Consider the following 19,390-nt stretch of genomic DNA (forward strand, 5'->3'; position numbering starts at 1 on the left):
ATTGCCTGAAATAATCCTGTCCCTTCATCATTTGCTACCTCTTTTCTCCTATGGGCTTGGAAACCTGTTAGCCAAGCGTGGCTCAAAACTGGCAAGGGAAAAAAAACCATTTCCTGTGTCAACTTAGGTCCAGGCGTCAGGGGCCTGCAAATTCACTGACAATAGAAGATTAACAGGAGGAAAGAAAACAAGTTTTATTCACATGTGGGAGCATTCAGATGAACAGGCTCACGGAAAAGCTAGAAATAGGGGTTTATATACTAACTTAACAAGGGGAAGGAGTTCTATGGGAAGAACAAATGGGCCTTTTATAGGGAAGACAAATGGACTTTGAGGGAAACAAATGGAAGGTAGGATGACTGCAACAGTGTTTGTGCAATTTCTCTTCTGGTCCGAGGGACTGGTCTGCTTCCTGGGAAGGGGATTTATGACAACTTCACTCTCCAAATGGTTCTGTCTGTAGGTCAGATAAGAGGAGCCCCCAAAAGGCTTCTTTCGGCATCTGCTGCATCTCAAATGTCTTCAGTTTAAAATAAATCTCCACCCGACCTCTGCAGGGCGAAGTGAGTCCCACAAAGGAAAAACGGGCTCGGAGTGAGGATGGAAGAAACTCACAAGCTTCAGCGACATCTATGATAACACTGCAGAGACAATTAAAAAAAATTCTGATCCTTAGCTGTGTCCTGGTGTTAGGTAGCTGGGTAATGGCGAGGGGAGGTGTCTGTACAGAGAGAAGCTGTGGGTACCATATCCAGAGGCCGATTATCTGAAGTGCAGCTGTTTCAAGCTGGGACATGTCTTCCATTAGCTCCGGGAGGTACTTGAAAGATTGGCAGTGCGGTGACCACAGAGGGATCCCGGAAGGCTCAAGTCCTAATATACCAACAGTCGGGCTTCATTCCTTAGATTGAAGTCTCCCCCTGTCCTACAGACGGTTAACAGATGAGCGTTTTCACAAAATTTGAAGGGTAAAATGACACAAAATCATAAAGATAAAAAGGACATACAAGGGTCTCTGGGGAAAAATAAGTCTTCCTCCCATCTCTAACCTGCACACCTGTCCCACGAGTGCAGTGCGTGTTTTTATTTTTACAGAGATGATGAAAGGCCATACACATTGTTTGGTCCCCTATTTCCATTTTCACGCTAAACAATACACGTTTGAGACGATTCATATCAGTACTTAAAAAATTCTCCTGTTCTTCTCATGGATACAATGGTATTTCATTCCATGGAAGAGCCCTTATTTATTCAACCAGCCTCCTGGTGAACTTATTTCTCTTACTGCTGCAAATGGCTGAAAAGGAGCAGTGTTATACAGAAGTTGTTGCACGTACGGATAAAATGCTCCAGTAAGAGTAGATTCATAGAAGTGAAATTGCTGGCTAAAGGGTATGAGAACTTTTTGCATCCAAAACTGGAGTGTCAGGGGTGCCTGGGTGGCTCGGTCACTTAAGCATCTGACTCTTAATTTTGGCTAAGGTCATGATCTCAGGGTCCTGAGATTAAGCCTTACATCCAACTCTGCCCTGAGCATGGAGCCTGCTTGAGATTCTCTCTCTCCCTCTCCCTCTGTCCCTTCACCCCCTCACAAGCATGCTCCACACCCCTAAAGAGAAAAAGGGGAAAAAAAAAAAAGGAAGTGTCAAGTGCACTGCCGAGGTGGGCAGATTAGAATGCTGCCTGAACAGTCTCATGAGAATTCACCTTCTACTAGGTGGAGACAACCTACACAGACTTCCTTTTACAAGACAGTTTGGATTACTACACAATAGGCTTTCAAAGACCTACGGCAATCATTGAAACGAAGAACAGTGCCAAAGAAAGCTTAAGTACTGTGTAAGGGAAAGAGGAGCAGATCGGCCACCTGCAGCTCCCCATCTGGCCTGACCACAGGCTCCTCGCCCCTCAAGGCTCTCCCTTGTTCCCCCTGCACCTCCCCCTCTACTTCCGTTTCCTCTATCTTCTCCCCTCCTGGTTTCACTTCCTTCCAATGTATCATTTCAACTACTTGTCAATGCCTTCAACTCTAACCACTTTTTCCTTCCGTGCTACCTCTCCTTGTCCCTTCCTCCGGGTTATAGAGCAATGATGGAAAAATCTCAGGCTTACAGAGCTCACAGATCTGAGGTCATCAGGCTCACCTGGGTCCAAGGCATGGCCTGACAATCATTCCAGCTCTCTCTTCATCATCCTCCCTCTTCTGTCTCTGTGACTTCTGGGCTGACCATGCCTAACTCCTCCATCTGGGCTCTGGGTCTTCTTTCTTCTCATTTCCCCAGGGTTCCTTTCCTTGTATATTTTCAACTATTTCCTTTGTTTATTCTTTCTTCACAGTTTACAAAGCCGGCATCTAGTAGATGCTCGATAGGCCTTCTTCTAAAATCAGGTTTATTCAAGTATAATTTATGAACAACAGGCACATTTGATAGTTTCATACAATATGCTCTCTTATCTCTAGCTTCTGTCACTCACCATACTGGTTCTGAGATGTATCCATATTGTTTTAGGTATTAACATTTTGTTCCCTAAAAAAATTTTTCTTATTCAAGTATAGTTGATACACAATGTTATATTAGTTTCAGGTGCATTTTGTTCCTTTTTAATGTTGAGTACCATTCCATCCTATGGATACACCATAATCTGTTTGTCCATTGATCTGTTGAAGGACAGTTGGGTTGTTCCCAGGTTTTGGCTAGTAGCAGTATGGTAGCTGTGAACATTTGGCCACAGGTAATTTCATTTATCTTGGGTAAATGTCTAGAAGTGGCATTGCTGGTTCATAGAGCAGGTATATATTTAACTTTATAAGAAATTGCCAAACCATTTCCATGGTGGTTGGTTCCCATGAGCAGTTATGAACATTACAGTTGCTCTACATCTCTGCTAACACTTCTTATCGTCAGTCTTTTACATTTTAGTCATTCTAGTGGCTGAGAATGATATATGTCATTGTGGTTTTGTCCTTCTCTGATGACTAATGGTACTGTATATCTTTTCATGTGCTTATTGGCCATCTGAATATCTTCCATTGTGAAATGTCTGTTCAAGTCTTTTCATTATTTCTTGTGTTTCTTTAAACTGAATGTCTGAATTCTTTACAGAATCTGGATGCATCTTTCCTCAGAATATGAGTTACAAATATACAGTAGACACAGACATAACCTCACCCATGACTTCCTTTTTCATGTTCTTAATAATATATTTTGATGAACAGAAGGTTTTAATTGTGGTGAAAGTCCAATTTATCAATCTTTATAGTTACTGCTGAGTCCTACCTAAGAAATTTTTGGGTAGCCCAAGAGCATACAGATTTTCTTCTAGATACTTTACATTTTAAGCTTTTCCCTATAGGTCCATAAACCAACTCAAATTAATTTTTTAAGTCCAATGGTAAGTTAATTTCCCCCCTATATGTTTATCCAGTTGTTATGGTGCTTTTTGTTGAAAATGTTTCCTTTCCTTTTGAATTACTCTGAATCCTTTGTCAAAAATCAGTTGTCTGCTTCCCATCTTGAAGTGAATGTAATTCTATTTGGCTTTTTAAAAAGAGTTTCCATTTCAGGGGCACCTGGCTGGCTCAGTTAGTAGAGCATATGACTCTTGATCTCAGGATTGTAAGTTTGAGCCCCATGTTGGGTGTGGAGACTCTTTAAAAATAAACTCTTAAAAAAAAAGTTTCCATGTCTCTGCTAAGATTTCCTATTTGTTTATTCATTATATTTGTCTTTTCCTTTACATCTTTAAACATATTAATAATAGCTATTTTAAAGTCCTTGGTTGCTGTGTGAATTATCAATTTATTGCCTTTTAGTGCTAAATCAACCTTTAATGAACTCTGCTATAATAATGAACCAGACCTTTAAAGTATATCTCTTTGGGAGTAATTACAACATTAGTTTTTGCAAGTAGAGGAAGCTGGAAGGATTTATTAGGAGGAAGGAGCTTCTCTTAGTTCCACTGCTTCTGTTTTGTTTATTTGCTATTGTTGTATGATTGCCCTCCTCATGTCCAAAGCACATGGTTCCCTTAGCAAACTTGCAGGCCTGGCTCTGGTCCATGAACTACCTCACTATAGTATTCCTGATGTCCACAGCATGAATACCAAGCCTTAGGCTACCCTGTCAGCAAGTGGCTTCCCTACATCTTGACTCCCTCCATGCACCCATCTACTAGCCTTGGCACCTGGATCCCAGGTGGTTGCTTCCCATGGTCTTCCTGACCTGGACACCATGCAATCCAGGCCTGACTCTGCCCTGCTGCTAAGTTGGTTCCTAATGCCTTGACTCCCTCTGGATTCCCACACACCAGCTTTGATCCACTTGAGCCCTGGAGGCAAGTATTTCCTATTCCCCCATCCACTGTGGACCAGCTCCGACCTGGGTACCCCAGAGAATTTTTCTACCTTTAGGTAGATTGAAATTAGATCTGAATCTTGATTTTGGGAAGGGACCCCCAACTCAAGTTGTTTCTTCTTTAGTTCTTCTTCTTCAGCACTAGTTTACTCCTTAGAATGCCCCTCCACCCCTGCCTTTTACCTTTATGGTTTCTCTCCTGTTATAGTTAATAATTATTTACATTAAATATTCCCTGTTCAAATTACTGGTTTCTGTTTCCTGATCACACCCTTGACTGGTATATCTGCTAATTTCATCATCTCTGTCACCTCGTGGTCTATTTTTTAAAAAAGATTTTATCTATTTATTTGACAGAGATCACAAGTAGGCAGAGAGGCAGGCAACAGGGGGAGGGGAGGAGGCTCCCCACTGAGCAGAGAGCCCGATGTGGGGCTCCATCCCAGGACCCTGGGATCATGACCTGAGCCGAAGGCAGAGGCTTTAACCCACTGAGCCACTGAAGTGCCCTTGAGGTCTATTTCTATTGACTGATTTTCCTTTGTATTACAGTCCACATTTCCTTCTTTGAACATGTAGTAATTTCTTTGTTGTATGCTGAACACTGAATATGAGACCAGGATGATAAAATCATGTCATATCAGGGTCGCCTGGGTGGCTCAGTGGGTTAAGCCTCTGCTTTCGGCTCAGGTCATGGTCTCAGGGTCCTGGGATTGAGCTCTGCATTGGGCTTCCTGCTCAGCAGGAAGCCTGTTTCTCCCTCTGCCTGCCTCTCTGCCTACTTGTGATCTCTCTCCCTCTGTCAAATAAATAAATACAATTAAAAAAAATCATGTCGTATCAAAGAGTTGCAAGAAGTAGAGATGTTTGTTCTGGAGAAGATGAAGGTGGGTTGCAATGGTTATCTTTTCATATTGGAGGGCGGCTGCAGTAGAGGATAGAATTAAGTTCAGTGAAGGGAAAGAAAAGCAGTGCAAGTATCAGCAGAGATATTAGGAAGAATGCTCTGTGCAAAAGAACTTTTGCCTGAAGACATAGTGCTTGTGGTGGAGTCAAGACTGGATCAGTGTTTACTGGGGATCTGTGCATCCATATGGCCAGACAAGGGGTTCCAGTGCACATCCACAGAGGTCTGTGGCAACAGCATAGGCTCTGCTGTCAGGTTTGATCTGAGTTCCAATTTCACCACCTACCAGGAGGTCACTTAACTTCTTCATGCCTCAGTTTCCTCATCTATACACAAAAATGATACTACCTATCTCAAAGGGTTATTACAGAGATTAAAATAGGAAGCCCTAGCATTCCTTGCCTGGACTATAACCAGCATCCTGATGCTCCTACAAATATTTGTGCTCTGGCTTAGTTGTGCCTTTGGGACCTTCAACAACCTTTCACCTGATGAAGTTAGTTACCTATTCCATTCCCCTCCTGACTTCTCCAAATGTCACTGCCTTCCCAATTTCTTCAATATCATAGAAAAAAAAAAGACAAACTTTCCCCAACTTAATTTCCATCCAACGCCTTCAATTTCATATGTAAATCCTTCTAGAGACTCTGACTTCCCCTACCTCCTGCTTTTATACCCCCAAAATGTGTTCTGTGTACATTTCTGTGATTGTGTTTATCATGTTATTTTAATCTTTTAAACAATTTTACAATTATTAATATATGTGATATGGACTGAATGTTTGTGTCCCCCAAAATTCATATGTTGAAATTTTAATTGCAAAGGTGATGATATTAAATGGTAAGGCCTTCAAGAAATGGTTACACCAAAGGGTAGAGCCTGCAAATGGGATTAACGTCCTTATATTTTTTCTTTTTTTTCTTTTTACCTTATTTTATTTAAATTCAATTACTTAACATATGGTATATCATTAATTTCAGATGTAGAGTTCAGTAATTTATCAGTTGCCTACAAAACCCAGTGCTCATTATATCATGTGCCCTCTTTATTTTTATTTTATTATTTTTTAAAGATTTTTATTTATTTATTTGACAGAGAGAGAGAGCTCACAAGTAGGCAGAGAGGCAGGCAGAGAGAGAGGAGGAAGCAGGTTCCCTGCTGAGCAGAGAGCCCAATGCGGGGCTCGATCCCAGGACCCTGGGATCATGCCCTGAGCCAAAGGCAGAGTTTAACCCACTGAGCCACCCAGGTGCCCCTCATGTGCCCTCTTTAATGCCCATCACCCAGTTACACCATCCCCCTCACTTCCCCAATTAATGCCCTTATGACATCCCAGAGGACTTTCTTGTCCCTTCAGCCATGCAAGGTCACAGCAAGAAGACAGTCTTCTATGAACCAGGAAGCAGACTCTCACCAGATACCAAATCTGCTGGTGTCTTGACCTAGTACTTCCCAACCTCTAGAACGGTGAGAATAAATTTCTGTTGTGTATAAGCTACCCAGTCTATGGAATTCTATTAAAGTAGCCCAAATGGGTGAGGACAATATTTATGACCGAAACATTCAAGAAATGAGAAAGGGGGGTGTCTGGGTGGCTCAGTCAGTTAGGCAGCTGCCTTTGACTCAGGCGATGATCCTGGGGTCCTGGTATTGAGTCCTGTGTCAGGATCCCTCTTCAGTGGGGAGTATGCTTCTCCCTCTACCCCTCCGCCCTGCTCGTGATCTATCTCTGTCTCCCCTCTGTCAAATAAATAAATAAAATCTTAAGAAAAAAAAAAGAAATGAAAAGGAGTGCAAGTGAGAAGTTATAGTTCTTTTTCCTCATTGATCCAGTGCCACCCAAGAGAGAACCATTTTAATTTTCTTGCATCTTTTTCCAAGAAATAAATACATAGGCAAGTATGTGCACATATATACACATACCACATGTGTATCTTTTTTGTTTTTATGTAATGGCACCTTGCTCTATGGACTGTTGCTTCCAGTGCCTTTTCCACCTCATGTGTCTTGTACTTCTTCGCAGATCAGTACACGAAGAAAGGCTTCATTTTGTTGGGGGGAGATGAACAGCAGAGGGAGAGAGGGATGAAGAGCAGAAGGAGAAAGAGAGAATCCCAAGCAGGCTCCATGCCCAGCACGGAATCCAGAGGGCTCAGCTTCATAACGCTGAGGTCATGACCCAAGCTGAAATCTAGAGTTGCATGCTTCACTGATTGAGCCACCCAGGTGCTCCAAGAAAGGCCTCATTCTTTTCAACAGTTGTTTGGTGTTCCTTTGTGTGGATACACCAAGGGTTATTTCTTCAGTCTTCTCTCACCGCACGTTTAGTTTGGTGTGGTGTGTTGTCTTTCAACACGGTGCTAAGTTGTATTTTATTTGTCCAGGACTGTGTTTTCAACCTAACTGAGGCCAACACAGGCTGCATTTCATTTTTGGTTGCGTACCCCGCAATTGGCTCTGCACATGCCATACTGTAAAATCAATGAAATGAATTCTGTTCCATAGGATTGCTCCTACCAAGACCTGGCCCAAGACCCTTCTCCAGGGGGACCACCAGCAAAGATGTGTCCCCCCAATTTAATATATTACTTAATCCTCATCTGGTTCAGCTGGTAGGTTTATGTCCTCAGAGGCTGCCACCTCCCACTTATCCCCTGGATCCTCTAGGTCACCATGGAAATGTGGTCTCCAAAGACCCTTCTCCCCGGGGCCCAGCCCCTCCCCGTGGCCCAGGGTCAACTGTTCCCTAGTGCCCCCTTTGGGGAACCAGGGCTCGGTGGACTCTCAGGCATCGCCATGTCCTCCTGCCAGTTGGGGCCTGCTCCTCCCTGAATCGCTTCCCAGGAGGAGGCAGCAGTTCATTTTCCCCTAAATTCCAGCCTCTGACACAAATAAACCCCTGGGAAGCATTTGCTGAAGCTTCCCAGGCCTTTCTCCGCATGAATATTTAACACTTCTGCAGTAAACTAGACTGTTAAGGCAAGGAAGAGGAGTTGTCAATGCTACATGCTGGCAAGGAGTCTGGGGTGTGAAGGTGGTGGTGAGGATGGGCCGCTCATCCCTTCCGATCCGATGCAGAAATCATGTCCCTCACCCGAGCACCCAAGCTCCCCCAGCAGTTTGAGTGGGTGGCTGTCACCAGGCCACAGTAGTCCTGCTCACCGGTCCACCTCTAAGGTGCTCCAAAAGGTCATTCTGGATTTCTGCTTTGTCATTTTAGTCCCTGCCTCTCCTTCTGTCCCAATCGTGAATACAAGAGCCCAGCTCTGAGGTCCTGTCTTCCAGCTACCACACTTTACAGAGGAAGAAATGAGACCCAGGGAGATATAGGGGCTGTTCAAGGTCACACCTAAAGAGCACAGCACGTGTGAACACTCCTCACAGAGATGGGCCTTGTCCACTCCACTGACCTCAGCCAGAAAGGGTCTGTAAAGCTGCTACTGCTGCTGTTTTACTCCCTCTTCTCCAAGCCCAGGGTCATGGGAACAGCTACAACTTACGTAAAACTTCCTGTATGTCAGATCCTGCTGGAAGTGCTTTACATAAGTTTATTTGTTTTGTAACTCAAAACCCTATGAATTATATCACCTATTTTACAGATGAAGAAATTAAGGCCCAGACGGGTAAGTATCTGCACAAGGTCACACAGCAACAGAGCTGAGATTAAGCCCAGGCAATGTGGCCTCAAAGTCCATGTTCTTAACTCCAGCACCAACCTTCCCCTCAAAATAACAAACTATGTCAGAATTTAAGGCAATATTTCATTTAATCCCCCTCACAGTCCTGTGAAGAAGAAAATACTCTCATTGAACCCATTTTATAAGCCTCTCTAGGCTGAGAAAGGCCAGGTAAACTGGTGAAGGTCACTTAGCTGGTGAGTGAAGTAAAGGAAACCAGAATGTGCCAACCCAAAATATGTCACTTTGGCATACGGATTATTTTGAGCTGAAGGCAATTAAGAAACAACAGATGCAGGAAAAAAAAAAAAAGCTGTCTGCCCTCCGCCTAGCTAGTTGAAGGCAGGATATTAATTTCCATTCTTAAAAGTGCCTCCCCTCTTCCACACAAGGAAGAGGAGGACAATTCTGAGATTCTTGGTCACCAGAGACAACCTAGTTTCTTAACAGCCCAAGGCATCCAAAGCATCAAGAGGAAGCTAAATAACAAATCTTTCTAAGATAACTTTGTTTTTGAGAGTAAGAACCCCTGAGGGCCAGCGCACACAGGTCTGAGGGGAGGGATTGTGGGGAGGGGCAGAGGGAGATGGTGAGATAATCTCAAGCAGGCTCCATGCCCAACAGGGGGCTCAATCTTGTGACCCTGAGATCAGGACCTGAGCCAAAAGCAAGAGTCCACTGCTCAACTGACTGAGCCATCCGGGCGTCCCTAAAATAACTTAAAACAAAAACCTCTTGGGGCACCTCCGTCGCTCAGTTGGTTAAGCACCTGCCTTTGGCCCAGGTCATGATCCCAGGGTCCTGGGATTGAGCCTCACATAGGGCTCCCTCTTCAACGGGAGCCTGCTTCTCCCTCTCTCCACTATTCATGTTCTCTCTCTTTCTCAAATGAATAAATAAATTTTTTTTAAAGGCATTTCTTTAAAAAAAAGAAAACCTCTTATCTTCTATTAGCTTCTTTTCATATATTTATCTTCCCATAGTTTGCCACCTCTAAAATCCTACCTCCCATTTTTTGCTGTCACTTCTCTACACATTCATTTTTCTTAGTTAAGATGGTATATAAGCCCCAGGTTCTAACCTTCAAGTTACTCATCACTGAGTTTTGCCCATGTATATGCATTCTATATGACTTAATAAATTGGTTTTTTTTCTTGCCTTTTTTTTTAAAGATTTTATTTATTTATTTGACAGAGACCACAAGTAGGCAGGAAGAGAGAGGGGGAAGCAGGCTCCCTGCCAAGTAGGGAGCCTGATGCGGGGCTCAATCCAAGGACCCTGGGATCATGACCTGAGCTGAAGGCAGAAGCTTTAACCCACTGAGCCACGCAGGCACCTCCCCCCTTTTTTTTTTCTTGTCAAACTGTCCTTTGTCAGTTTGATTTCTAGGGCTCCAGCCATAGAACCTAGAAGTGTAGGGAAAAAGATTTTCCCTCCCCTATAAGACTAAACCCATATCTGTCAACTGCAAGGCTAGCCCTGATAAAGTCTCATAAAAAATATGCAATAGATGGGCAAGGAATGAATGCATGGCCTTGCATTAGTCTACTCAGGCTGCTGTAATTGAAAGGCTTAAACAGAAGAAATTACTTTTTTCACAGTTCTAGAGGCTAGGAAGTCCAAGATCAATGTGCTGGCTGATTCAGTTCCTGGTGAGGGCTCTCTCTCTGTCTTGCAGATGGCAGCCATCTTGCTGTGTTCTCACCTGGTAGAGAGAGAGAGCACTCTGCTATTTCTTCCTCTTCTTTTTTTAAAGTTTTTTGTTGTTGTTTTTTTTTTTTTAATTTGACAGAGAGAGACACAGCAAGAGAGGGAATACAAGTAGGGGGAGTGGGATAGGGAGAAATAGGCTTCCTGCCAAGCAGGGAGCCTGATGAGGGACTTGATCCCTGGACCCTGGGATCATAACTTGAGCTGAAGGCAGATACCCAAGACTGAGCCACCCAGGTGCCCCTATTTCTTCCTCTTCTTATAAGGACACAAGCTTTATGGATTGGGGTCCACTCTTATGACCTCACTGAACCTTAATTACCTTGTAAAGTATTTAGGAGGAGGACACAATTAAGTATTAATAGGTAGGTCCTTTTCCTTTCCTCCTGGGAAAAAGTAATAATAATGACAAAAGAACAAGAAAATTGAAGGTTAACTTATGGGCACTGAGGATGGTTGTTTGGTCTGTCCCTTGGCTGGTCATGAGAAACCACAAAAGTGGAGAAAACCACTAGCCAGTTTCCATGAGTGTTGATGGTGTTGTGGTTTCTGGCCATAGTGAAACCTTGGCTGTGGTTGTGGGCACAATAGGCTTTCAGGGGAGGGCAACCCCAGAAGGAAGCTGAGTTGCCATAGAAAATGGAATCATCATGGACTAATAGTGTCTGAATGATTATGCTTGTTGTGCCCCATCTGTCTGTACACTTTTCATATTAGCAGATCTGTCCATAGCTCTACTTTTCCAAAGTGGGGAATATGTCTCAGTCTTGAGTCAATCACCCACCAGAATCCTGTAAATATACAGCCTGAATCCTGCTAGAATCCAGTGTGTTTACTCTTTGTGCCCAGAGCATGCTGTAAGGAGACTGAAATTCTCTGAAGTAGGTCTATTATTAAAACTAGACTTACAATTACAGAATCATAGTACCTTTTTTGGGGTGCCTGGGTGGCTCAGTCCATTAAGCAACCAACTCTTGATCTAAGGGTCATGAGTTCAAGCCCCTCACTGGGTTCCATGCTGGGCATACAGTCTACTTAAAAAATAAACAAACAAATAAAAATATTAAATAATAATGATGATTATTGGGTACCCAGGTGGCTCAGTTGGTTAAGTGTCTACCTTCAGCTTGGGTCATGATCCCAGGGTCCTGGAATTGAGTCTCGCTTTGGGCTCCCTGCTCAGCGGGCATCTACTTCTCCCTCTCCCTCTGCCTGCTACTCCCCCTGCTTGTGTGTACGTGGTCTCTCTCTCTCTCTTTCTCTCTCTCTGTGAAATAAAGAAGTAAAATCTTTAAATAATAATAATTTTTTTCCCTTTCTACTTCTACCTAAAATTATACATATGTCCTGCTGGGGGAGAAAACTAGCTGCAAAAGGCAGTCAAAATTATTTGCACAATAACCAACCTGTTTATTTTTTTAACTTTTTTGAGAGAGAGAGAGAGAGAGTGGGTGGAGAGAAGGGGTAGAGGGAGAGGGAGAATCCTAAGCAGGCTCCACGCCCAGCATGGAACCAATGAAGGGTTCTTATGACCTGGAAATCATGACCTGAGCTGAAACCAAGAGTCAGATGCTTAACCGACTGAGCCATCCAGGTGCCCCAATAACCAATCTTTTTAAGAAGCACATATATTTTTATTTATTTTTTCTTTTTTTTTTTTAAAGATTTTATTTATTTATTTGACAGAGAGAGATCACAAGTAGGCAGAGAGGCAGGCAGAGAGAGAGGGGGAAGCAGACTCCCCGCTGAGCAGAGAGCCTGATGTGGGGCTCGATCCCAGGACGCTGGGATCATGACCTGAGCCGAAGGCAGAGGCTTAACCCACTGAGCCACCCAGGCACCCCGAAGCACATATATTTTTAAAAGGTAATTCCTGCAGAAATAATTATTATTTGGAACATTTCCTGCAGAGCAGCCAGGGTTTGCTGGAATAACTTACAAATCCAGATGAGGCAATGATGGATAAAACCACCAGAACAGATACTCGCATCCCAAATCCCATACCATAGGACTATTCCCAGTCACTTAGACCTAATTTCCTGGCTTGTGGAAAGCCCCTAGGGTTCAGGAATCTACAGGTGAATGAATCACAGATGACGATTTAAAGGGATAGGGATAGGTTCTGAGAGACAACAGAAGTTGAAGTGTGAAAGAGGCTACAAATAGGAATTAGTACCTTCACTGAACCAAGAAGGAGGAAGGAAGGAATCTGGAAAATGAACCCAGAAGCAAAGCTGGATGCCTTAAGAATTCTTAGCCTGGGGGCGCCTGGGTGGCTCAGTGGGTTAAGCCGCTGCCTTCGGCTCAGGTCATGATCTCAGGGTCCTGGGATCGAGCCCCGCATCGGGCTCTCCGCTCAGCGGGGAGCCTGCTTCCCTCTCTCTCTCTCTCTCTCTCTCTGCCTGCCTCTCTGTCTACTTGTGATCTCTCTCTGTCAAATAAATAAATAAAATCTTTAAAAAAAAATATTAAAGAATTCTTAGCCTGCCCTGGGGTGGAGGCTCCTGCCCACCTCTACAGCTTCCTCTCCCTCCACTGGATTTTAAGCTCTAATGACTGAACAACCTGTAATTTTGTCCCATATCCAGCTGTGCTGGCTTTCTGAGTATTTGCTCAAGCTGATCCTGGCACCTGGAATGCCTTCCAGCTCCCATTTCTCTTCAGCTGGCTGACTCCCACCTGCCCTAAAAGACACGGCAGTCCTGCAGAAGACCTTCTTAGACCCTTAGCCCATGCATTGTTTCTACTGCCCCATGCCCCAGGAAGAGATCTTTCACCAAATTATCCACCTTGCATTACAGTTGTCTGCTGGTGGGATGGGTCATATCCCATGGGTGGATGAGTGCACAAGCATGCCAGAGTGTCCTCATCTTTGTATCCCGGTACCTGGCACATATTAGGCACTCAATATAAGTTGATTGAATTAATGTTGATGGAGAGAGAAGGAATGAAGTGGGCAACCACATGGCAGGACCAACTTTTTCTCGATGAGATACAGCGTCTGAAAGTCACAATTCTGGCCCAGGGTTGGAGGGTCAGGCTTGCTGCTCCTGCTGTGGTAGTGCTTCTAAATGAAGGACACAGGATCACAAAATAAAAACAATGTAATAATAAAAGCCCCGTTCTCTCCTTCTCTCTTCAAGCAAACAGAGCCCTTATGTTGGAAGGGACATTCATGTGGATCTCACTCAGGCTGTGTCATTCAGAAAGTGGGGAAGGTGGGACCCAGGGGACTGAAGGGACTTGCCCTGGTCCCATGAGAAGTCAGCAATGTCAGAGAGGAAATATTCTCTTTCCTCTGTTCATCTCAGGTTCATTGGCTGCGGCCTTCTAAATGAGACTGGCAAAAGATAGATCAACAAGACAAAACAAGCAGTTTACTAAAACGTGTGATGCGTACCATGTGGGAGAAACCTCAGCGATGAGTAACTCAAGGGGGTGGTTAGTGGACTTACTCAGCCTCTTAACAAAAGGACAATAAATTTGTAGTAGAGTGGCAAGACAAAGGACTTTGACCTTCCAGGATAACAAATTTGGGGAAGTAAATTTTTTTTTAAAAAGATTTTATTTATTTATTTGTCAGAGAGAGAGAGCGAGAGAGAGAGAGAGCGCGAGAGTGAGCACAAGCAGATAGAGTGGCAGGCAGAGGCAGAGGGAGAAGCAGGCTCCCTGTTGATCAAGGAGCCCAATGTGGGACTCGATCCCAGGACGCTGGGATCATGACCTGAGCTGAAGGCAGAGGCTTAACCCACTGAGCCACCCAGGCGCCCCAGGGAAGTAAATTTTATATAGTAAAATTTATTATGTCAATTCCTCTGGTGCCATCTCAGTCTGATAAAGTTCTAGAGTCGCAGGCAGGCCCAGAAGAAGAGGAGGAGGGCGCGTATGAGGAGTCGGACAGTGAGTTCTACGAGAATGTGAGCAGAACCAACTGTCCCAGGATGGTAGCGGCTCAGAGAACCCTGAGAACGCAGACTCCTTCTCCAGGGCAGCTGAGTTTTATGACCATGAGGATGAAGAGCCGGTCCAACCAGTAGACTTCCTGAGCCCCCATGGGTCAGCTTGGGACACCAGCAGGGAGCCCACCTCTCTTGGCTCCTAGGCCTATGAGGATATGAGAAGGAGCTTGTATGTAGCCCCCAGCTCCGCTCCATTCAGGCACAGCCTGGTCCCAATCCTGAGGAAGATGCAGACTCATATGAGAATATAGATAATCCCAAATGGCCAGACCCAGCATGGGGAGGAGAGGGCCACATGGGCACCTGGAGCGCTATGTGAATCCCTTCAGCCTGGGCCCCCTTAGAACCCCTGAGTTCCATACCTGATTCTGAAATCTGTGACTCTCAGCAGACAGTGTCAACCTCTAGAGCAGCGATGCCTTGGATGTGCATATCTGTGTGTGTGCATGTGTGTGTGTCATGTATGTGTGCACGTGCGTGTGTGTTATCAGTGAAACTTCAGCTCTCCTTGGGCTTCCCCAATAAACTCAATGACTTCTTCCAAAAACAAAACAAAACAAAACAAAACCCTCTCTACTTGGACTAGCCATGTTTCAAGTGCTCAGCAGCCACAGATGGGAAGCAGCTACCATACAGGGACAGCAGAGGAAGAGGAAGAGGCCACCACTGTCCTACCCAGTCATAACAGCACCACTAGCCTGGTACAGTGTCTGAAAGTGCATCATGAGCTACTCTTATGGCTGGAAGGGTCATCTCAGAAGGCCCCAGGTACATGCAGATGCACCACCTATGAGAGTTAAAGTATCAGTCCAGTAGGTTATGCTATTAGCACTCCACTCACTTGGGGCCATAATGACGTGGAGGCAGAGAAAGGGCTACCTTTTTTTTTGCCCTACCCTCAGTTATCTAGGAAGCACTAGGTCCTTAAATGCAATGCTTTCCTTTTAAATTCTCTAAGCCCAACTGGCTGCTTTGAAAGCTCCATGCTTCTGGTTCAGTAAAATTGTCTCCTGCTCTCTTAAAGATCTTACTTGAGCAGTCCTGGATTGTGAGCCCGGGCCTATGCATTATTACAGTGGCCTAAACCCTACCTTTCTTTCTGGACCCTCTCCTTGCTTGCTCCCCATGTCTTAGCCCATCACCAGCCTCTGGGGTCCTATTTCTGTAGGATTTTGCCATTAAATCCCTTAAATCGGGGTCCAAGCCAGCATGAGCTGCCTGAGCAGGACAAACTTAAGGCAGAAATCACAATTCAAGATGAAGATATTAGAAGGCTGCTTCTTGAAAAGACTCAGCTGCTAGAAGCAGCCTCATTTTCTCATTCATCTCTCTCTATCCCAAAAAGTAGGTTATCAAAGTTGTAAGAACTGACATTGTTTCCAAGGGATACAGTAAAGCTACTTTTGTATTGAATGAGTGGAAAATGCTTCTGTAAACACTTTAATCTTTCTTAAATTAGCAGTTGTATAAAAACAAAACAAAAAACCCAAACAAACAAAAAAACCCAAAGGATTTCCCAGAGCCAGCAGTTCCAAAGTTTGGGGGCCGATCAGTAAAATTTTAAAATAAAACAAAATAACAGGGGCGCCTGGGTGGCTCAGTGGGTTAAAGCCTCTGCCTTCGGCTCAGGTCATGATCCCAGGGTCCTGGGATCGAGCCCCGCATTGGGCTCTCTGCTCCGCAGGGAGCCTGTTTCCTCCTCTCTCTCTGCCTGCCTCTCTGCCTACTTGTGATCTCTGTCAAATAAATAAATAAAATCTTTTTTAAAAAAAAAGAAAAATGTTTCAAATCATTACTATTTTTCCTTTCTGAATCATGCTAGCTGAATGCAGGATATTCTTTTTCTTCTCCTTCTTTATTATTATTATTATATTATAATATTATTTTATTATATAATACATTATATTTTGTAACATATATTATTACTATATTATATTATTGTGAAGATTTATAAAGCCCAATGTGGGGCTCGATCCCAGGACCCTGAGATCATGACTTGAGCTGAAGGGAGACACTTAACTGACTGAGCCACGAGGTGCCCCTGAATGTAGGATATTAACCAGTTTCATATCTAAATTAGCAAACTTTTACAAACATTCTTTATCTTCACCACTCTAAAGACTTGACTCTCTCCAATTTTGTTTTTGCCTTTTTTTTTTTTTAGATTTTATTTATTTGAGAGAGAGTGCAGAGAGCAAGAGAGAGAGAGAGAGAGAGAGCATGGAGGGAAGGGGCAGAGGGAGAGAGAAAAGCAGACTCCCCACTGAGCAGGAAGCCCAATTCGGGGCTCGATCCTAGGACTCTGTGATCATGACCTGAGCTGAAGGTAGATGCTCAACAACTAAGCCACCCAGGTGCCACTGGTTTTAGCTTTTTGAAAACATACTTTCTCAGAAAGATTGGCAAATTGTATTATGTCCAGTAAAATTTATACCATATACATAAAAGTGTATACCATCTACTATACCCATAAAAGTAAAAACATTTAATAGAGAAAACCAGGAAAACTACAATGGGATGGAGTATAGGACAGTATTTAAATGGGCAGAGTCCAGGTTGTTAGTTCTCTGAAAGGTGGCTAATGAATGCAGATAAATGTTCAGGCACTTATTTTTTAAAAACAGCTTTCTTGGGGCACTTGGATGGCTCAGGTGGTTAGGTGTTTGCCTTCGGCTTGGGTCGTAATCCCAGGGTCCTGGGATGGAGCCCCACATCAGGCTCCCTACTCAGCAGGGAGTCTCCTTCTCCCTCTGCTCTTTCCCCTCCTTGTGCTCTCTTACTCTCCTTGTCAAATAATTATATAAAATCTTAAAAAAAAAACAGCTTTGTTGAGGTATAATAGACATACAATAACCTAAATATATTTGAAGTGTTCAAACTGTAAGTTTCCTATATATGGAAGCCATTGCTTGGGTTCTATATAGCACCTTGACATATTTGATATTTTAAGCTGAAAGAGTTGGCAAAAATGACACCTTTCTCCCCTGAAATGGGTCATAAAATCCTCATGTGAGGAGTGGCTTCCTTATATTGGGGGAAAGGGACATACTTGTCTCTGAAGACAAAGAGATGCCAAGAAAAATCCTAACACAGGCCTCATTAAGTTTCCCCCAGTTTACTACACTGAGCTCATTCTCTCTGACCTACTAGATTCTTCCACGACTGCCCACTCTTCCTCAAACCTAGCAGAAAAATACTCAGGTCTGTTTCCTTGGGTCTTCATTTCCTTATGAAGTCTCCTATGTCATGAAATTACTATTAAACAATTTTTTTAATTTGTCTTTGTTAGTCAAATTTTTAGACCCAGCTAGGGACACCACAAATATTCAGGAAAACTTTTTCCTGAATAAAAGAGAGTGGTCATTTATTTGGGGGGGGGGGACCATGTAAAAGGTGGATGCTGAGAGACCTGAGTGGGAAGACAATCTTTAAGGTGCACCTGCATTCTTTAATGAGCACCTGCTGTTTACCAGGCCCTGAGCAAAATCTAGGTAGAAGGTTGTGCCTTCCGAGTTCCTGAGTGCAGAGTGGCTCAGGACTCAGCCAGCAGGAGGCCAACCCTTGGGCCTTCCACCGTGCCTTCTCCTCGGAGAGGAGGGTCAGATATGGTACAGCTGAGACCTTTTGGGTACCAGGGGTGCTGAGGATAAAAAACTTCAGCTGGAATTACCCCTTTTCTCAAAAAGAAGACACTTGAATCTCAGAAACAAGATGGAGACAGTATGCTTGTCTGGGAGAGCTGTCCAGGGACAGCTTCCCCACTCCCGACCAAGTTTGTTTTAATAAAAAATAGAGGCAGCGGTTACTTGACAGATTAATTTCCCTAACAGACTGTCTTTGATCCCAAGGCTGGGTCTTTGCTGCTCTACCCCAGAAGGCATCATGCTGGTGCTGGCACAGATGCTTAGGAGAGCTGACTGTGAGTGGGCAAGCCTGGGAAGAAATGAGGAGGATGCCCAGAGTCATGCAGGGCAGGATGGAGAACCCGGTGCCCTCTCCTGAACCAGCTGGGGAAGAAGAAAGAGAGGGAGGGGGTGGAATGAGGGAAGGATTTCTGTGTAATGACAGTCTCAATGGAAGCTGAGCAATGCATGAAATTTTGCTGGATTGGTACTACCTTTCTTTTGAGAGAGTAAGTGAAAAGTATGTCAGTTTCTCTCTCCTGGGCATACTGGCACCCAGCCGTACCATCAGACATCAACTGAGGTGGGTTACCGGTGGATGAAGATAGGGTGAGAAGCCTGGGGCTGTGATGACTGGAGGTGGGAGCAGAGTGTGGGACATGTTGGGGGCCGGGGGTGGGCCCATAATAACTAGGCAACGCGAGGGGTGGTGGGCAGTCCTAGAAGGCTGGAATTGCAGGGAATCCAAGCGTACTTGGTGTTAAAATACATATTTGGAACCCATATAAAGCCAAGAAGATGACTGTGAAGGGATCTAGAATATGTCATTATAAGTTTCTTGTGTGTGTTTTCTGAGCTTCTCTTATCCGCCTAAAAGCAGAACCTCCCCCTAAAAATCAACTGTCATAAATCCTCTCCTCCAGAAGTTTGCAATCAGGCATAAGAAATCACCTAAATAGGCATTGTCACAAATAGATCTCATCTATCTCCTCTCTCTTCTCCTGAGCGTCCATTTCTTTCCTAAAAGTCATTTGTTTCTTCATAAAGGCCCTTTCTCCTCATCCCTTCTCCTATAGGATGGCATCTAAGACCCAAATTCTAACCACCTCTTTGAGTCACATATTTCTATGAAATCCCACATTTGTACATGAATAAAAAT

General features: G+C 44.0%; 1 long non-coding RNA gene across 1 annotated transcript in view; it reads right to left on the reverse strand.

Annotated features, from left to right (window-relative positions):
* Nucleotides 1-207: 207 nt before the first annotated feature.
* Nucleotides 208-19,390, reverse strand: part of LOC125109420 (uncharacterized) — a 110,904-nt gene continuing 91,721 nt past the window's right edge. The window contains exon 6 of the long non-coding RNA XR_007130230.1: nt 208-925. This is a non-coding gene — a long non-coding RNA (uncharacterized LOC125109420). The remainder of the gene's footprint in view (nt 926-19,390) is intronic.

Source organism: Lutra lutra, chromosome 9 (genome assembly GCF_902655055.1).
Source record: "Lutra lutra chromosome 9, mLutLut1.2, whole genome shotgun sequence".
NCBI lineage: Eukaryota > Metazoa > Chordata > Mammalia > Carnivora > Mustelidae > Lutra > Lutra lutra.